Source organism: Rhea pennata, chromosome 7 (genome assembly GCF_028389875.1).
Source record: "Rhea pennata isolate bPtePen1 chromosome 7, bPtePen1.pri, whole genome shotgun sequence".
In the NCBI taxonomy this organism is placed as follows: domain Eukaryota; kingdom Metazoa; phylum Chordata; class Aves; order Rheiformes; family Rheidae; genus Rhea; species Rhea pennata.
In genome coordinates, this window is record NC_084669.1 from 7,007,283 (window position 1) to 7,026,722 (window position 19,440).

Genomic DNA, 19,440 nt, shown 5'->3' on the forward strand with positions numbered 1-19,440 from the left:
GAATGCATCATATGTCCTCATGAATGTGTCATGAAGCAGTCTGGCAGTCTCCCCCTTGCGACTTGCTTGATGAAGGAAGGTAGCTTTGCATTTCTGATCAGTGATAGAGTGGTGGATGTTGTTGAAAGAGAAAAATGCTCCTTTAATTTATGTCATAAACATGCTTAGATTTGCTTTTCATTTAGGCTTAATTTCTGTTAAAATATGCATGTTAACTAAAAAACATGCGACTGAGAAATTGATTAACCCATTTTAAAGCCTCTAGGGAAGTTAGTTAAAGGTAGGCAGGAGAGTTGCATGTCTATGAGTGGCAGTCTTCTTCAGAAATCCCTGACTGCATGTTAAACTCATTTATCACTATGCATGCATAGTGGTATATGGTTATTGATGCTATCTTAATTAATTTTCCATTATTAATATGCATTATTTCTTTCTTAAATATTTTATTGAATTTTACCATGAACCAAGGAAGCTAAAGAAGTTGTGGGAAGAGATTTGCTTCAGCGTAACGTCTGAAATCAGCATAGGAATAGGACAGTTTCAATAAATAACAGCAAAGGAAATGAATTAATAAAGAGTATGAATGTTTATTAAGGTTTAGTGTCCCCAAAAGCTCACAGGAAAAGGGAATGATACTGATGTATTTTTCTGTAGCTTGTGCTAGGAAAGAAAAATGCAAATCTGCATCTACACAGCCAATGTCAAAGGCTGTGGTCTCTAAAGAAAGATGGTTTTGTGCTTACAGCACTGCAGTGATATAGAGAATTTGTGTTCTGTTTCAACTCTTCTGCCTTGGCAAGGCAATTTGAGTCATGGAAAAACCTGCCTGTTCTTCTGTTCTGCCTCTTTTAGCTTACTGTGCCTGCTGAGCCTGATCTGAATGGGGAACATGTAGCAATTCTGCAACATGACTTGATGAATATTCAGCTCTGATGCAGCAAGCCATGTACCAGCTTTCAAAAGGCTGTGTTCCTTTCCCTTTTTGTGTGCAGTGAGGTTGGTATTTTCCAGAGAAGTCAAGCTCATATGCAAGTACTGAGTAGTCTCAGCTTACATCCCTGACCTTTGCCTTGACTGGCTTTGAGGTGTGCATCCGATTGTGTTGCCACAGACAGATTTAATTAGCTCAAAGCTTGTCCTCTGGGGCCAGCAGGAGAAATACCACCACTTGAAAGCTGTAAGGCATATGACTGATTCTTTGAGTTGTGCTCCTCTGGCAGGCTGTAGACTGAAGCACCCTTACGTGCTCTGCCATGGCTCTGCCATGGTGCTGGCGGGCAGCACAGACCCTTTGGTGTGCAACGTTGGGTGCCTGCAGAGCAGACTCATGGTTATTGGGTCCTGTTTGCCATGGTCTGCAAGTAACTTGAAGAAATGGGGTTCAGTGCGTGTAGAACTGGAAGAACCTGTAATCAGACTGTTTCACATGTATGAACATCCTTATATATCGATACCTAAATACTATGTGTTCTGTTAGACAGCCACATACAGCCACATACTTCTACAGCCATCTCTTTGCTCTTTAACATTCAGAACATAGTGGTTACTGTGTGTTACTAGGCAAAATTGTATCCTGGTGACTGTAAAAGGCTGTAACTCATTCTGTGAGGAAAACCACAGTAATGCAACATAATACAATGACTCCCATTGGTTATATCACAACTGATTAGTAAAATTACAGATGTTTTTTAATAAAAATAATAAAATAATGCAAATAGACAAATATTTTACTGCCATATGTAGGGAAAATAAGTGCCTCCATTAGCTTCTGTATGTTCTCAAAATAGTCAGTATGCGTTTTCATATAATATGCTGTGGCCTATATGTACTCAATATGAACTTCATGCTGATAAGCAAAAGACATTCTTTGTTACATTTTTGAACTACTGCAGAGTTACTGGACTCCTAGATGCTCAAGTGCTATGAGAGTGGTGAAATTACTATTTCTTCACTTGTGTCAGAAACCCTAAGTAGCGAATTTCTCCTATGAAGTCCTTCAAAAAGAGCCCCAGGTCTTCAATTTTTTTCTCCAGCATGAGTTCTTCAACCTAATTTACATGTGGGGACCCTGAGAAATCAGTAAATTTCACTGAAGTCTGGTGCTAGTAGCAGAAAAACGTGCATGCATAAACAAAGATCTGCTGAGATACAGCCTGAGGGGTGTGAGGGTTGTGCTTAGCCGCAGGGTCCTCTGGATGCAGCTGTGCCAGCTGAAGACGTTAGTATCCTCAGCTGCTTGGCACGTAGCTCCACCAGGGCAACCACCCCATCACATCCGCACTGCTACATCAGCCAAACAAGCTCTTAAGGGAAGACCATCTAAGCCAGGTAAGCCCTTCAGCTCATTAGTGGCCGAGGAGGTGTTTGTATGATCAGCGTAAGGGCATACCAGACAGGGCAGAAACTGTAGCTGGGGGCTGGAGCCAGGAGAGGGTGAACAGCATGTTGTGGCTCAGCTGGTCAGAAGTTCAATGAGCTGGCTGGGGACAGAACCACAGAAAAGAGGGCAGTGACACCCCTCCCCCTGCCCCGAACTGTTACACTACGCCACTGCTCCTTGCCCTTCAGTAGTGGAGAAGAGCCCGGATTTTATTTTTAAACAGAACAGTTTTAAAGAGCATGAGCAGTTTTGCTGTACAGGTTAGGACTGAGTTTCCTCTTTGTTTCCCCTCTGCAAGGTTTTCTAAGGGAGCTAGTCTCTTAGCTGCTACACCAGTAGTGTGTACATGTGTTTATTTTCAAAGTAACAAAGATACCTTAGGGTACTTGTTGTCCTTCCTTATCTACAGCTAGAGAAGTTTGTTACAAAACTATTATTCTTAGCAATAGTTGTTGATCTCTTCTGTTACCTTCCGAGAAATTCTCTGAGTGTTGACTACTTCCCTCAGGTGTGTTCTCTGCCTGCTGGGGCATGGAAATGGAAGTGGGTTATGCCTACAACCTCATATGTATGCACGAACGCCCAAAAGAAAAATGCTCAGTCTGATAAAAAGACGTTCTGGAAAGACTCCATTTCTCTTTGTGTACATTAGAAAAGCCAAGAATTGCTATTCATATATAGTGAGTGATTTGACTGTTTAACATTTATTCAAATTAATATCTCAGCACTTTGAAAGGCAGAAATGGCACTGCAAGCTGTTGCCAGTCATTTAGGAAGGTGATATATTTAACAGCTGATGAGGTTTATGGTCCTTGCCCTGGTATGTGTGCCAACATGACTTTTTTTAAATAGGTGCAAAATGAATTTTGTGAGGGATATGAGAATGCTCTGAGTCTTACAAACAGTGAAGTATGCTACAGAAGACTGTGATCCAGATGGTAAAAAATTGTGTAGTAGCTGTTGTGATTTATTGCACCTGATGATCTACAGATTTGGATCTATTGACTTGTTCAGGAAAAATGTTGGACCAGAGTATAATGTCAAAACATTATACTCTTCACAACATGTTTGCTAAATAGAACTTCTTGGAAACTGGATTTTCTATTTAATGGACAACTCACAAATTGAATAAAATGTAACAGTTTTCAACAGAATTAAATTCTGAAAGCAAATTTCACATACTGGAAACATTTTGATATAATTGAAAGGTTCCGTTATTTTTTGATGCTGAAAAAATTCTTGGAAAATTCTGTATGAAAATGTTTCAGAAAAAAAGAATTAAAACGTTCTCTGAACATTGGCTGTTAGCAAATAGAGTCTGTAAGAAAGTTCTGTTTCTGAGGACAAGCTCTAGATCTTTGCACACGGAACATGTGCAAGAACAATCTTTAAGCTAGGCAGTAGGCTTACCATTTTACTGAGGAAAGTGTTCACATTTTTCATGAGAATTGAGTGAGAGTCCTACTATGTTTTCTTTGACTTCTTCCTGTCAGGAAGTATAGAGCTCTTAAATGAAATGACAGTGTTAGACTAGGCAGATTTCTATTCTCATATTTAAGGAGTACTTGTAAGAGCTTTAAACATGATAGGGTTTGTATTACTGGTGTGATTTAACAGAAAAGTACCTAAGTTACTAAATGGTTTCTTTAGGTGTTTCAGTGGGTTTTGGGGAGTATTTAATGGCCAATAACTCTAGCGCATCCTATTTACTGCTGAACCAAACAAAGTGCTTTGTTCTGCCATTGGTATAGCCCTTTGTATCCTGAGTATGATCAATTTTAATGCTTTTGAAATAATTAGTTGTTTGTTATCCTCTTTTAATTCCAGCCTCCCTAACCATCCTCACCTTGAAACATATTCCCAGAAAGTCAGAATACAGACTCTCAACAGAGACAATTCAATGAATCAGTGATATTTTATTAGAAGATTTAAAGTGTCTAAAAGTTCATTGTTTCCATGGACTTTTTACATAATCACTTAAATTCTTTTAGCAGTCCTTCTCTATGTACCAGATGCTGTTCACACTGCAAAGTGATGGAAAGGGACAGGCAGAGTGGCAGTTGTCCTCCCGGACAGGCTGAGCAGGCCAAGCGAGGAGGATTAATGGTTGCACAAGTGTTTGCCACCTGAGCATCCCATCCTTGCTGCTGAGAGAGTGCTGGAGGGTGCTTGGGGGGAGAAGGGGACAAATTTTCCTCAGGCAGAAACCTTCAACCAGGAATGGCAGAAATATCAGCAGGTTTTTCAGCAGGAGCTGTCCGGACCCTGGAGCTGGAAGAGGCTCTGCTTAGCCCCCTCTCTTCTCAGCTGCCCCATGGGGCTCGATCCAGCTGCTGCTTTTGGTGAGAGGGAAGCAGTGGTTGTTTGAATGAGCAGAGAAGAGGAGACAGCTTTAGTGCTTTTAGTTTTCAGGGTTACAGAACCAGAGCCAGAGTGATATGGAAGTCTGCAGAATGGAAAGAGTAAGAAGAGATCAACTGACATTAGTATGATTGCATTTCTAGTGACTAAGGAAACTGCAGAAAAGCAAATTTGTGAATTTAATCTTTATAGTGAGAGGAGGACCAGCAAGATGAGGCGAGCTAGTAATTAAATAGCTTAGGAGTTAGCCTCTTCAGTGGTTCCCCAGCATCAGCAAACCCTGACCTGGGCCAAAGAGGTAAATGAATCCGGGAGTAGAGAGAGTCCCCTGGCAGCACATTCCCACAAGGACAAAACCTGCAGCATGCCCAGTGGCTGCCAGCAGGCAAGCTGGTAAAGGAGGGGATTCTCTGACCGCAACTCACTCAGAGCTCTTTGGGATGAATGAGTATAGTCTGGATCACACTGCAAAGCACAGAGGGTGATTGATGTTGCTGCACAGGAAACAATTTTTTCCTGAATCAATCCTAGGCATGAACATTCTTGCTATGCACTCCTTACTCCAAAGGACTACCACTTGCTAGGAGAAGCATGGATGTGAGAGAAAGCTCTGCAGAATAGGGGCGGATAAGAGGCCTAGGACTTGAACTGGATTAGGGCTGGCAATAGAATAAATGAGGATTTTGGAGATGAAAGGGAAGATGCTCTGCATCTAACAGCTTGCTTTGTTACGTCTTTGAGACAACAGGGTTTAAGTAAGGCACAATCTGGCTGCAGTCTGTGGCTAAAGACAAATATTCCATAGAACCAGGAGTAGAACTGGCCCTGGGCTTGTCACTTCAGAGTTTCAATTGCTTGGGAACTTGACTTCTGCTGCACTGATCCCTTAGTAAGCCTTTTTATCCCTTTGTTTGAATGTTTTCAAGTGACTAAAACCATACCTTGAATAAAAAGTATAAAACCTACATAAAAGACAGTCCTTGAGATTGGACTATTCCTTGCTTCTGTTTATGTAAATCTAGGGTAATCCTTTTGCAAGTCCGAAGTGATTCTTTTAGTTCGTAGTATAACTAAAAGCAGAATATGTTCACATTTATTACATGAGAGGTACAATTAACCTAAAAAGATAGATATTTTCTTGGGAGTTGACTTCAGCACCAATTAGTCTAGAGGAGGTAATAAAAATTGCTGCAGAACAGCTAAATTAGCGTTTTAGCATGTTTTGGGTGTTTTTTTTTTCATTGTGACGATCACTGAAGAACAGTGTTCAGCTGAACTTTCAAATATAATGTACTTATACAATTTTATCATGGTTTTGAACAAGATTTTGACCAATATAATCTGCATAACCAGACCCTAATGTCCATTTAGAGAGACCTATTTTAATTCTCCTTTGACAACTTTGCTCACAGAGGTAATCAAGGAGGGTATAATGAAGCAACTAACATTTTAACTTCACTTGTAGCAAAGTTTTGGGATAATTTTAATTTTAATGCTTCCATTTTATTGGCGTTGAAGCATCTTTAAGGAGAAAGAGCAACAAGACACGTCATTTTGGATTTCTATAGTGAGCAATGTGGTTGTTATGGATACTAAATTAGCTACGTTGCTGTCCCATCTGAATTTATCTCGAATCTTATCCCTACAGATATTGCAGAACTTGGAGTTCCACCCTAGAAGATGCACCTGGGCAAATGGGTCCCCATTTGTCTTCATTTTAAAAATATGAAGGACTCACAATAATATCTCTTTTGTCATGAAAACTTCAAGGGCTCCAGGTATGTCTGTCTTCCAAGTGTGTTACTGTTCTGAGGGTTGACTGAAATGACTCAAAAATTATACTTCTTGGAACAGAACACTGTTTCATAACAAATCCAAAAATACAGAATATAAAGGATAAAGATATAAACCACAAATCCTGCATAAATATCACCTTAGTAAAATTCTCTTTCATTATTTTATTAAGAAGTTTAATGTATTTCTGATCTGCACCATTATTAGCACACAGCCTGTGTCTTGGAGAGAGTACGTATACGTAGTTTACATCATTGCAATTTGTGTATTCACAGGTTGAATAATTGCAAATGGCAACCTTGGAGACAAAAATACTTGAGCAAGAAAAATCCTCAGAGAATCATGCTTTTATAGCAAAAGGATCTTTTCTGGTTTCAGCTAAAGCTAAGAGAAGCCTGCTCCTAAAGAATGGCCTGGAGAAAAGCCACATGGAGACTGGGAGACCTTGAACTATAATGTAAGTCTCAAAATTTTTGAAAGCAGTGATGATTTTAGACAGAAAAATGAATAGAAATTACTTCTATTGCTTTCTCTTCTCTATTATTTACCTAACTTATGAAAATCCTCCTCCTCTCTGTAGGGTTGATCTTTCTGACAGATCAATGTCCTTTGATCTCTTTAAAGTAAGTCTTGTTAATACGGACCTGCCACCTAAGATTGGATTAGGATTTTCTTCCTAGATGTATGTGTTTCCTTATGTAGGTTATTTTATCTTTCAAGTTTTTTTTCTCCTTCTCTAGCAATTGCTTTGCCTGTGGTGATTTAACTCTGCCTCCAGAAAAGTAGCACTTTTGTGGTTTCGCTGGTTGACTGCTTCCTTATTTATTGAATACTCCAGACATTTTTCCAGTGCCCTGAATCACCAGATTCTGCAGTTTCTATGAGCCTCTTTGGTAGTTTCCTGAAGATGTTAAATGAATTCTTTACTAATTTAGTCTGAAAATATGATCAGTATCTGTGATACAGATATGGATACAGTACAAAATCTGTGATTGCTGCCTTTCTTCTGATTTATTTTGCACTGCTTGCATATTTGCATTTGTCTGGGTGTATTCACACCACTATATTAAAATCTGTTGGTAGGAAACATATGCTTATGACATTAGCTAAGGTATAATTGGGACTTACAGCACTTAAAGAGGTGTAACAAGTGACTTAAAGGATTAAATAGTTGTGTCAAAACAATGTATTGCAAATCAAGAAGAAATCAAAACATTTCATTTGGTCATCTGTCTGTTGTGGTGTTCAGAGGATTCTGTGTTTATTTTACACTGACATGAACATTTATTGCAAAGCAGAACAAGTTCTGTATGAGGCCCAGTTCAAAGGCTCTCTTCCTAATAGGCATGCTGGAATTATTTACTTAGAAATGGTAAACAGGGATACAGGGATTTTATTTCCAAGGGATAATATCCCTGGAGAAGGGATAATCCCACGGAGGGGAAGGCTGGCAAATTCCATAGTAGGAGGGAATCTGAGGACCAAAAATGTTCAGCTAAAACAGCAAGCAACACGTAGTCAGCAAGCTGCAAAGCACAGCTGAATGAGGGCCAGGAGCCAGTGCTTCAGCTCTTTGCTAAGAGGCATCATCATCAAAAGCACTGGTACTCTCTGGCCATAAAATCATTGGAAACCGTTATTTTGTACCTGGTGAGATGCATACCCTATTGACCATGGTCTCTGATTTGCTATTTGGAGTAGAAAGTTACATGGAGATATTTCCTGGTAATTTGCATAAGTAATCCCTTTCCTTTGGGCAGTGCTCTTAGGAAGATAGAGAATGAGCAAACTGGTGAAAGGAGGCATATAAGATGGCAGAGACTGCTTTTTCAGCTTCTTATTCTTTTTCATATCCTACCCTTCTAATATGGTGATGTCTTCATTACCAAATGGAAACTGAGTGGGGAAATGCTAACAGAGTAAAGGGTAAATCTTGCAAGCAATTCCATACTTCCATGGACTGTAGTGAAGTACGTGGATATTCAGCATACTGCGCATCATGCCTTAGAGTGTCCGAAACATATATGTAGTCTCATAAACCTAAAGTTTCTGTTCCAAGGGACATCTAAACTGCAGAAATCGCAATGCAGATATGAATTAAATAATCTGGTAATATTCTATATTCTATATACATATATATTCTATTCTAAGTAGGCCCATGTACCTGCAAATTTCATTTTAAGTCATTGCACCTGTTTATGTGTGATTATTACAGCAAACAATATTACTAAAGATAGATATGTTTCAATGATTTTAATGCTTTTGCAATGTAAAAGATTAAAATTACATATAAAAGTCCATGACTAGTCAGTCCTTTATGTACTGACTTAACTTTATACTCTGTGAATAGACCAATTAATAACAAAACAAAAACTGCTAAAAGCTGGTGTCATTAGGGATATGACTTTTTGTAACTTAAGTTTGGATGAGGGAGCTAGATGTACACATAAGTTTTTGACCCAACATGGAACCCCTAAGTATGAATAATGCAATAAGAGACACTTGCCATCAAAGCATGTTAAGTAAAAAATTTGGGAATCCATTGGACAAGCGCAGCAAATTCAAAATCTTGCAGCAGATATTAGAAAAGTTTTTTGTTGTGTAAGTTCCACTTACTTTCTTTTTCCCCCCAAATTTTGATTGATATATTAGGAGTTGCTCTCTATATAAAGGAACTTAGCTAACTCTGGATGGTTTCTAACACTTCTTTGTAACAACAGTTATGCTTGTGCTGTTTTTGTTAATGACTTACCATATTCCCATTCCAAAGGCTATAATAAACTAGCTATAAAATAGCATAGTAAGTTGAAACTGCTGCAGATGTCAACTTTGAAACACATTCCCAGCACATAGGAGGAGTTGTCTGACTGCATGAGTTGTGAATGTGTACATAAACTGAAGGACAAACTTTCTTTCTTGTTCTATCTGCATTGCAGGTTGCAGGGCTTTGACTTGAGTTACTCCCTTGAGGGGATATCAATAGAGTTGACACTGAACATGGCAGGCACTGGGCCAAACACATAATTTAATGGTCTTCTGCTATCTTCCTCAATGCATGGCAAACTCCTGGCGTAAGCAAAAGCTAATCCCTTCCCTTCCCAGTTAGGCGAGTAAATGATTTTCTCAAATATGCAGATTACGATTGATTTTGGAAAGAATTATTTATGGTCTTGATGTTCTGAGGCTACAGAGTCTGTACTGAGCTGTCAGATGATGCGAGAAGCTAGGCAAACCAGAAGTTGATAAACTCTAACCTCAAGGAGGATTATTTTACAACCTAAAGGAGGATTATTTTACAGATTTATAATATTCCCTTGGCAGTCTTGACTGTTCAGATTGACTGAGCTGCCTAATTCACAAACATAGATTTAACACTACTGGCAGCAGACATGGAAGTTAACAGCATCAGTACACTGTATCTGTTCAAGGTGTGCTGCTGAGCGAATTCAAAGAAACAGGTATTGTATGTAGCATGAGATTTTTTACCTTTTTGGTGCATTACTTGCTGAGGTGCCTTGATGTTTAATTAATCCAATTAAATCTGTCCAGCACATTGCAGGATGTCCTGCCTGCTCTCAAAGTCATGGTTGTGGTCATGTACAACTCAGACAGACCACTGAGTTAGGCTTTTGCATATTTGTGATACATGCAGAAGTAAAACTAGTAGTGAGGAAAGCTCTCATTGAACTTCTGTTCAATATCCTGTTTAACTGTGGAATTCTCCCTGCTTGACAGCAGCCATTCTGTTATAGTTTTGAAGTCTTAACAATTTCAGCACTACCTGTTTGGCACCCCAAACTATTTGGCATCCCAAACTCCTCACAAATGTAGCTTCTCTCACCTTTTCAAGGAACTAGGTTCTTCTGGCCCAGCTATACTTCACCTTACAAACAAGTACTCTCCATGCAGACGTACTTGTTTCTCAGGATCTCAGATGCTCTGGAGGTGTTCATAATGGTGTTCTGTGACAGAAGCAGCAGCAGAAGTTTTTGTGAGTGTTCCCAATTCAGCTGTTCCTTGTCTAGGCAAAGCATTAAAATTAAAGTTGTTTTTTCTTACTCAAGTTTTGTTAATATTCTTTTTTGGCCACAAATCACAGTACTCCAAGAAGCCAAAGATTATCCACCTTATACAAGACATCTCAAACTTCAGGAATCCTCTTCCTTCTATGCTCAAATTCTTCTTTCCTCATCTGGTCCCCTGGAGGGTCAGGCTAGATTGCTCAAATAACTAGATATCTGTATATTTAATGCATGTTCCATATTTGAAGTGAATACTTCAATTCAAAGTGAATTAGCATGTGTTTCACACAAGGCTGCTTATTCAAATATCTGGATTTGGCCTTTATTTTAAGGAGACAGCAGCTGCTTTGCAAACCAGGATATCTTTCATTATCTCTGAAGCGATTTAAGGGAGAAAACCCCAAGGCTGTTGCCTCACTTGTGTGACAAATAACTTGTGGCAGGGGAAATACAGCAGAAGAGGCAGCTCCTGATGTGTGTTCAGCTATAGTTCACAGCAGCCTGATCTCTAGTGACACATTTCAGTCATTAGGACTGTTATTTTGGATTACATCAACTCAAAAGTAATTTCTTCAGTGCTTTTTAACTTCAGATTTTTAAATGGTTAGTGACAATATAGGCAAACTAATTTTGCTGGGTTTCCATTACCGTCATAAGCTTTTCTGGTTTCTTGTTTCGGTTACAGCAGGGGGATCATCTTCGTTTAGTTGTGGGTTGCTCCTGATCTAGCTACTGCTTTTTTTGATGGGAGACTGAAACCATAAGGGAACCAAGCTCCAGCTCCCATATAGCATGAAAGCAACATTTCTGAACTAAACTATTTCAGTTCTCTCTTGGAATAGTTGCTCAAAATAAGCCTATTGCCTGAAGAATATTTTGATGAGTATTTAAGTTTTCAAGACATTCTCCAGTTCTATGATTCCAGTTAGCTTTGAAATATGTACAAGGAAAGCAAAGATAACACAAAATCGTCTGACTGCTTGAGGTCATGATCCAGAGATCATTTTTGTCTGTTTTTTCTCTCTTTGTGGTAATCACTTTCCTTATCTTTTAGGTGTCTAGATACTTGACGAGTGGCTGCTGGCAGAAATATAGCATGAATGGATGAAGGCAAAGGAAATGAAAGACTTTTTGATGCTGGGAATTTTGTAGAACATAGGAATAAAATCTTATGTGTGGGTGGGCATGTTTTGTCTCTAGACTTCAGAATCTGTTATATATTTGACACTATATCTTTTAAGACTTGTGTCTTCCCATCTGTCATTCACGCCAGATCATTTTTCATTTCTTATATGGTTACTAGATGTTACAAAACTGAGCCATGGTAGCTGCAGGTTTAAGAAGTGCAGGTTATGAGGTAAATCAGTACTATACAAAATGGTAAAAATTTGCAGGAGTTGCTTTATTTTCAGTGTTGAATAGTATTAGAAAAGGATAATACTTCTTTTTTTGTAATGTATTTTTGACTTTTCAACTTAATTCATGTATATTTCCTATTTATTCTCTCAACTGTTTAATGGGAGTTGCATTTGTGACTCTTCTTATGATTCTTTTTTTTTTTTTTTAAACTGAAAAGGTTAGTTTTCCTGTTCCTCTCAAACTAGTGATATGAAAATATACCTTTACTTCTGTGAAAACACAACTTTTTTGGGGGTAAATCTGACAATTGCTGACTCTCTGGACAAAATGTTTCTAGCAAGTGAACATTATTGGAATGACAAGAAAGTGAACAACATGTATAAGCTGAAGTTACTGAATACAAAACAGCTGAGAATCATTTGGATCAGCATTAATTGAATAATCACAGACAGTTTAGCAACCTGGAAGGTAGATGTCTATTCTCAGCTAGTGGCCCAACATGAAGAGTGAGAAGAAGAGAGAAAACACTCCCATAAAGGGTGTGCCAGGAGTTAGCCAGGGTTGGACCACCAGCTTTCTTCCATAGATTATAGGAAACTTGATAGTTTACTAGGATTAGATAGCTGGAATTAAAACGGACGAATCCCATTCTCTGTCTCTTAAGACATACTTGACTCAGCCATCTTAGAATTTCTGTGTAACCCTATTGAGGAAAAGTAATAATATACTACTCCCATTTGGTGTCCAATGATACAGTCTTTAAAGCCCTGAGACCATTTGATATTCCCGTATGACATGGCTATTACGACATGGGCTCCCTGCTGAGCGGGGAGGTTGGACTAGATGATCTCCAGAGGTCCCTTCCAACCTTACTGATTCTATGATTCTATGACTTCTGGAGCAACTGTTATGCTGGACTTAGTAGCTTGGGCTCAACTAAAGTACAGCTTGCATTTTGGCGAAAATGTATGTTTCAGAAAGGTGCATTAAGGATCAATATTATAATGAGAAAGAACAGAAACTCTTGAGCATTTTGGAAGGAATGGACAGGTGAACATTTTGTATGAATGAGCTCTTTTTCTTTTCCTTTCTTCCTGGCATTTGTTTCTAGTCATAAGTCCCTTCACTGTTTGAAAGAAAACTTTCAGCATATATTTCGTATCTATGAAAGAATTTGTCAGACTTTTTAAAAGTTTGAATTAGCTGTGTTTGCCAAGTGATTCTGATTGTTTTGTGTGTCTGTTTTATGCTTCTAGGTTACTCCTAAAAGTGCTGACCCTAAACGACCCTCCAAGAGGGCACTGGTCTTTCCTTGGTTCTTTTTCCTATCTACCAGCCCCATGTAGATGTCTTAAATACTCTAGAGCATCTAAAACAGAGTTAGGTGCCTATGCTGAGTCAGTTGAATCGATCCCTTGTAATAGCTTTTAAATCCATATATGATACAATATGTAGGTATGATCATGTGACCATAGTGACTACATTAGCCAGTTTTGAGATGCAACCATCTGTCAGCCTGAGATGTGTGAACTGATTACGTGCATGCCAGTAGCTCAGCTGCAGAGTGGTAGAGATGAGCATAAACCACGCCATGCTGACCTTCTGTTAGGCAGTTATCTTCAGTCTTTAGAAACACATTTTTTTCTTTTAGTGTCCAAGATCTCTGATGTAAAACCAGAAAGTTTTCTGTTACCAGACAGGCAATTTCACTTTTTTCACTCTGCGCGTATTGTCCTTCCCAGTAGCTGACTGTTGCCATCACCACTGCATCCCCACACAGGTTTAGTCAGAATTTAGGAGAAGAGGAGAGAGAAGACGCCATATCTCAGCCATTTGGGGTTCACCTCTTCAGAGGTGGAAAGACAAAGTGCATCATTTTCTTACAGCATCCTCAAACACACAATGTCTACCAAAGCAAGAATGTTTGATGTCTCTGCCTGACATATGCTATAACACATTCATGCAGACCAAGCCATAATTATGATGTTAATAGATTTTTAAAAAACCTTTCCTTTCAGGGGAATTGCAAAGCAAAGCACATTTATTGTTTTAGTTATGGCTTTATGTGGCTTGGAAAAGGTACGTTTATCGTTAGTGACATTTATATGTTTGATACATAATGTGCTGACTTTTACATTTTACAATGTGAAGCTAAATATCAGTCAAAGGATCTCTATTTCTTTCACTCTGGCTGGTTTGATGTTTCTGCCACTGAAGATAGCAGAAAATTTAATTGGTGTGGGTTGACATTTCCTGGGAGTAAGTGTGAGTGTGCAGAGCACCTGAAGCAGAAGAGGGAATATCCAGTTGAAATAATTTTCAGTGCCCCACTGTGTCCTTTGCATAATTCCTCTAAGGATGTTTTCAGTCAAAATACTGAGGCTTGATATGGAGAGAGGAAGAATTCCTGTGGGCACTGAGATCCATGCAAAGCAAAGAATGAATTGTCTAGAGGCTGCCTACTTTCTGGATATTTTTTCCTCTAGTAGACTGTGGAAGAGGACTGTCTCTATGATCTCTGCAGTTCTAGACATCATATCCCTACAGTTGAATTTTTCTGCCCAAAAGTAGTGTTTCATACTTGTCCGTTTTAAATCTAATGCTGTTTTTCTCAGACCATTTCTCTACTTTGACAAGATCCCTTGGTATACTAACCTTCTCCTCGAACATAACCAAGCCAGTTCTAGCTGGCTGTTGTATGCATTTTAATAGGCATCCTTTCTAGTCCATCGTCCAGGTGCATGCTGAAAGTACTGAATGAGGCAAGATCCTTCTCCTCCAAATTGTACTATATAGGAGAAGTGTATTTGAGGGGGAGCACTGCTGGTTGTGTTTGAATGGGAGTTTGCACCCATCTCATACTATTTCATCTAGGGAAGTTGTGTTTGTTAACTTACTCATATAAGAGCCAAAAGTCCTACTGAAAATCATCATGAGTCTTATTTATTGCTCCTCCTCTTTAAGGCTTTTTATGCAGTCAAAGACATTAAATCGATTTGCTCTAATTGATTCTTAGTAAATCCTTTGGCTTTACTTATCTAGAGGTTTAACTCTAGATCTTTACCTATAGTTTGAAGTTATGCTGATGGGTATAACTCTTTAGCTCCTTTTTCAGTCCTCAAGCATAGCTGCAGCCACTCTCTAGTGTGATGAATAAAATCTCCTGTTAGCCTATGCCTGTGTACACAGCATAGTAAATAAGGCATTCAATTAAAATCCTGTTTGAATGTTTATCTTCTGCTTTCTCTCACTTACCAGTAGTGAATTTTTGAAAGATGTTTTTACTAGTACTTTGCAACACAATACATGTTTTTTGACTCAACTTTCATGTGTACTGGCATCACCTCTCACCTTCAGTCAAGTAGAGAATTGCTGTTTGCACTGAGAATTCAGTACACTCATTGTGTACTGCATACATCATGAGGGATGCCTTTACTTTTGTTCTTAATGCAGTGCAATCTTTATTCTGTCTGACCTTTTCCCTGTTATCTTCTGCCTTCCTCAGCTTGTTTACCAACTTTTCAGCTTCCTCATTAAACTTGAAGAATTGTGCAACTCCTCAGAAAAGGCTATGAGGATTGACATATGCTTGAAACAACGGATCTGCTTCAAAGCGAAATTGGAGCCAGTTTACAGGCTCTGAAACTAGTGTGGGTTGTGAGCGAACATCCTATTCTCACTTTAGGCTGTTGTGTCAAATTCCCAGGCAGTGAAATCTCATCACAAGGTAGTGGCTTGGAAAATATCGTGCAAGCTTTTCTCTAGTCAGAAAGGAGATGTTTTCTGCATTTGTGGCTTTTTGTTCTTTCCCTTGAGAGATATAAAAGTATGCACTGCAAGACTATATATGAAATATGCATCTGTGAATCAGCTTAAAAGGAACGAATGAAAGGAAGAGAAATAAGAAAGCCTATGAAAAAAGAATTGAAGAAATTAGAAGGAAGCAAGTAAAACAAAAGGAGGAGTTAAGCACAAAATCTCACTTTCTGCTTAAATTTCAGGGAACATTTTTACCAGACATGACTGGGAATGAGATGAAATAGCCACAAGAAAAATACCATCTGCAAAAAAAGATGGAGGAGTTTGGAATGGCAGGCTGGCTAAAGCTGCATTGTGATGTTAGGGTATCAAAATACAGTACATCTATTGCAGAGAGAAGCACAAACAATACATGTGTGACTATTTGGGAACAAATAGCCAAAATCTGCAAAGAACATGAAGGTTAATACTGAATGGGGAACTGTAAAGAAGAAAGAAATGTGTGGGGGGGGGGAGGGGAAGAAAAAAAAGGCTTATTTAAGTGCTGGCTGTATGGATGAGGAGCTGCCCCATACCTGCTGATTTGTATGTTAAGGATCTGTACAAGGTACACAAATATTTAGATTTATTAAAAAATTAAATCAAACATGAGGAACCTAAAGTCTGTGAGCTGGATATGGTCTGTGGTGCCACTTTTAATTGCCTTACAATCACACTATTATTAGCAATATGCAATAATATTACAAATATGTTTGTTAATAAATACTTTGTTAAATGCATTTGAGAAAACTAGGCTTCAGGGAAAAACTTTCCTGCCCATGCATCAATACCCTAGAAAAAGGACAGAGAGGCCAGCTACAGTACCACTTGACAGCAATGATATGGTGAATGGTTTAAAAGCCTCTGAATGGTTCTTTGAACTGGCAGACCTAAGCAACAAAGAAATAGAAAGTCCATAAATATTTTATTTCAGGACACAATGTTCTTCCATTGACAATAATAAATATACAGAAAATAAACTCATTAAAGGTTAGGTGGAAAACTATTCTGACAAGGCATTCTCTGCAAATGTCATCTAGCTTCACAGTATTTTCAATTTGGACACAATGCTTTTGTGTCCTTTTGGCAATAGCATAAAAATACAGATGATTCATGCACTAAGATTTATTAAAGAGAAAAGCATTTTAGACTGAAAAAGTTATTCTGATTATTTGTAACTAATGGGCAAAATAAGTTAAAACAAATCCAATCTGAAGTCAACATCCAGTCAAAGAAATGAAGTCTGAATTTAAATTTTGTGGCTTTGTTTGAAAACAAGACTTCGTCTGATCAAAGTGCGAAAAGCTCATCGGTGTTGCCAAAATTAAACTATGAAATGGTCAATTTCTAGTAATTTATAGGAATTATTATGTTTTATTACTTGATTTCTCTTTCCCCTTTTTTTCATCTCTTGATTCATTTAAAGAAAACCTGTTTGAAAATGGCACAGAGAAATCAGTTGATTAAATCTGATTGTCCCTGTTGTTCCACTATCTGCCAGTGGACACAAATGTATTTGAAAAGTGCTTCAGCTTCTTCTTTCCGGTCTATCTGACAAAGACCAATAAGGTTGATATGCATTCAAAAGTGAAATAGATCCACCTGTTAGTATTTTCCGATAAACGTCTTTTCCATCACACTTCTTTTTGTCATAATCTTGGAAAACTCCAGGTTATTCTAAACAGCTTTTAAATTGCATTTGGGATATATTTTTTAACTGTAATGCAAGAAATCCAGGTGATGGAGAGGAACCCTCCAGCCAGGAGCTTCTTTGCAAATGGTTTATGGAATTGAACTGTGATTGAAGCAAAGAATGATTATTCACTTTTCATGTCTAGGATATGTGCTTTTCTTTGCTTTTTCTTTCAAAACTTGGAGTACTAGCCAAATATTAAAAAAACCAACACTCTTCCTAAATTCAGTATATTCTTTGTCTACTTTGTTTTAAAATGTTTAGGCTCATCCTTTAGATCATGGATTATTTGCCATTATGAATGGTATTCAGTACAAGACAGACTTGATTTTGATTGGCTTTCTGTGTAACTCTGGGGTCAGTTACCAGAACAGAAGATTAGCAAGTTTGAGAAATGGAAGAGGAACAGGAGCATGACCAGTAAGCCAATCTACTGTTGTCTGCCCTGATGTTTATGTAATACCACTGCCTTCCCTTTGCTTGACTAAGGTAAGGACAAGGTACACAGAATCTGCCAGTCAAAGTGTACCCATTATTTCAGGTCCCATTGCTGAGTTTTCCCTGCTGTCTGCTGAAGGGCAGGACTATGTTATCAAACTGTCACTGGGACATATTTAATTGCAAGTTGAAGAGGCTTGTGCTGCAACAGTTGGATTTGGATGAGCCCTCAGGAGGAGATACATGGGCAGAAGACCTAGTTGCTCTTATTACTTAGCTCAATTTCTTTATTAGAAGGATTGTATAATTTAGGGTAGCCCTGCCTGCTGGAGGCAATGCCTTAGGATATCTCCAGTGTCCAGCTTTCTAAATTTAAATTACCAGGGAGCAGTGTGGCAGGATATCCTGGTGGAATATTTCAGATTTGAGTGGCTTTCATCTTTTGGCCAGAATAGAAACCTTCATGGACTACAGGTTTAGGTGAAAGCTTAGATTTCTGGTAAAACTACCTTGATGGAAAATTTTGACAAGCTCTTTGCATTTATCTAGTAGTCCAAATCCTTGTCAAAGAACACTCAACTCCTTGCTGTGTCAAACTCAGATGTACTTGGATTGGACTTTGATTTAGTCTCTTTTTTATGAAACAGATCTATCAGATAAAGAATAGTGGACAGCTGTGCTTTGCTACTTGAGCGTGCCACTTTGCATTGAACACAGTAAGTCTCCAGGTAGCCCTAGCAACTGTTGTTGTCACGCAGCGTAGTAGAGGTCTGGGCAGTACTGTCACTGTGCTTCTGAGAATAACAGCAGCAGCCTTGGCAGGTTTAATTTAATTCCAGGGCTTATTGTGCTTGCTGAATGAAAAGACCAATGTTTATGCATGTTGCTATATGGCATTTCTTGTTCTTTCCCGGCGTTGCTCGTGTCATTTGCTTGTTCCCTTCAAAGGCTTGTAGTGACCTGTTTGAACTGAGAGTTCACAGCAGGAACTGCTTCCTGGCAAGACATGTGGCAGCTGTCCGAGGGCTCAGCCAGCATAAATTGCAGGCACAGATTGAAGATGGAACTGGGAGAGGAACTCCTTATATCGAGTAAATCAGCAGAGCTCTGCTAATGTCAATGGAGCTTTGTTGGGTTGCTTTACCCTGTGACTAGCCTAGAGGTTTAGTTATAACCTTGTTGGTTGTGATACTCCTTAGAGGAATAGAGACATTTTTGGAATGATGCTTTGGCTTTGTATGCATGACACCATCAGGAAAATTTGAAGTTAATTGATGAACATGAACTCCAAGCATTGAACTTGGTGTCCTAACTCCTATATAAGTATGATTTGGTCCATATGTCCAGATCTACATGTCCATATCTATATGGATAGGCATCGAGTATGCCTTGCAAATGAGAGCTGTCAGTTTAAAAGTGGGGGTTCCCAGGCTCAGTTTCGACAGGTGTAGCTGTGAGGGCAACTTGCTTTTTATCCTCAAAACTGCTGCAAGCAAAGACACCCAGAACACGTCCAAGTTCTGGGCTATAGCAGTTACTTACTTCCAGAAAGCCTTTCCTGATGTTAGTGATGTCCTTTCTTTCATAACACTGAA

At 38.8% G+C, this 19,440-nt stretch overlaps 1 protein-coding gene across 1 annotated transcript in view; it reads left to right on the top strand.

Annotated features, from left to right (window-relative positions):
- Positions 1 to 6,964: 6,964 nt before the first annotated feature.
- Positions 6,965 to 19,440, top strand: part of PRLHR (prolactin releasing hormone receptor) — a 33,690-nt gene continuing 21,214 nt past the window's right edge. The window contains exon 1 of the mRNA XM_062580659.1: positions 6,965 to 6,992. The gene's annotated coding sequence lies outside the window, so the exon portion shown is untranslated. The remainder of the gene's footprint in view (positions 6,993 to 19,440) is intronic.